This window comes from Pseudophryne corroboree, chromosome 8 (assembly GCF_028390025.1).
Source record: "Pseudophryne corroboree isolate aPseCor3 chromosome 8, aPseCor3.hap2, whole genome shotgun sequence".
NCBI lineage: Eukaryota > Metazoa > Chordata > Amphibia > Anura > Myobatrachidae > Pseudophryne > Pseudophryne corroboree.
This window is the reverse complement of record NC_086451.1, coordinates 247,111,964-247,114,081: the sequence shown is the minus strand read 5'-3', so window position 1 is coordinate 247,114,081 and position 2,118 is coordinate 247,111,964.

Genomic DNA, 2,118 nt, shown 5'->3' with positions numbered 1-2,118 from the left:
TCGGATGTATGACACATTATGTTTTTAAAATAACTGCAATATGTAACACACCTCTAAAAATGTTAAATAGTTTAATATACTAAAAGTGCATTGTTACTTTGCTATAATAATTTTGAAGGTGGGCATCATCATCCCCTAAATGTCTGGTTTAGAGCAGAATAGTGGCGGATTTTACCGATGGACTGCAGGACTGCAAACCCTCCCTTACAGGTAAAATCCGCCACCTCAACTTTATGTCATTGAGCTATCAGCAGTCCGTGACTCCACTGGCTACACTGTGACTGCCAGTGACTTCCTATTGGAAGTCCTACCCAGTGGTGCAAGTAGAAAAAAAGTCTTACAGGTAAAAAATGGGTGTGGCCAAATGCCAAATGGGGCATGGCCGATGAAAATGGGGGCATGATACACATATGGGGGGGCAGATACACTTATGACCCCAATAGTGCCAAATACACATTGCCCCACAGTGCCAGATACACATTGCCCCACAGTGCCAGATACACATTGCCCCACAGTGCCAGATATACATTGCCCCACAGTGCCAGATATACATTGCCCCACAGTGCTAGATACACATTGCCCCACAGTGCCAGATACACATTGCCCCCAGTGCCAGATACAGAGATGCCTCCAGTGCCAGACATGCCCTCAGTGCCAGATACAGAAATGCCCCCAGTGCCAGATACACATGTCTCCACAGTGCCAGATATGCCCCAGTGCCAGATACAAAAATGCCCCTAGTGCCAGATACACATGTCCCCCCAGTGCCAGATACTGTATGCCCCCAGTGCCAGATACAGATATATCCCACAGTGCCAGATATGCCCCCAGTGCCAGATACAGAGATGCCCCCAGTGCCAGATATGCTCCCTGTGCCAGATACAGAAAAGCCCCCCAGTGCCAGATATGCCCCCAGTGCCAGATACAGAGATGCCCCCAGTGCCAGATATGCCCCCAATGCCAGATACATATGTCTCCACAGTGCCATATATATCCCCAGTGCCAGGTACACATGTCCTCACAGTGCGCCCCCTTCCCCTGCTACTTGCCGCGCTGCTGCTGTCCTGTGTGTTAGGGGAGGAGAGCGCAGCGTGCGCCTCTCCTGCCCCCCAGTCTCCGGCAGCTGTCTACCTTCAGTCTACATTCAATTAGGTGCCGATCCATGAGCAAATCAAAGCTCGCGGTCCGGCAGCCAATCAGGAGCCTTGGCTGCCGGTCCACGAGCTCTGAGTGGCTCACGGGCCGGCGGCGAATTGAAGGTAGACACTGAGGGGCAGGAGAGGAGCACACAGTGCACTCTCCTCCCCTCAAGCAGCAGCAGCGCGGTGAGCAGCAGCAGAGGGAGGGAGCGACGGCCCGGCGGCAGTGGGTATGGCGTACCCACGGCTAAATTCTTAAGGGCACGCTGTACCCACCCATACCTGCCCACTTGCGCCGCTGGTCCTACCTGTCAGTCACAGACACTACAGACAGTTCTATTGGGAGGTGTTTCCTGCCTCTGGGACTGCCAGACTGGGCAATGATTACCAGACAGCATTCTTCCAGTAGGAAGTCACTCCCTGCCTTTTGAGCAGCCCTATCTAGCTTCTATGGGCTGCAGCTGACACAGTCCATAGAAGCAGTGGTTTTGCTTATGCAGAGTCCAACAGCTTCCTGAGCACATGTGCCAGGTCATGGGATCTGGCTGGTTGGGGCTGACTGCCTCCTTTCTGGGCATAGCATGGGTAGTGGCAGCCTCGCTCCTACCAGAAGGTAGAAGCCGCCAATGAAGCAGACCGATGATACTGGTGAGGTTTGACAACTTATAAATAGGCCACAAGCTACACGGCGTTTAGGCATATTAATGAGATTGAGGGCCTGCATGATGGTGAATGCAAGTCTCATATAAATACTCTGAGTGTACTGTATGTGATTGGCCATTTATGGAAAAGGATGGGAAATGATGGGCTATAATGTTTCTCCTGAACACTCACACACATCCTGATATATTTTGGTATTTTTTTGTGCTTTTTTAATACACAGATCTGATGAAACCCATTTTATTTGGTATATTTAAATAGATGTATATTTTAGTGTATTTATATTTGCCTGGTTAGGCATTCACATATGATTATGAAG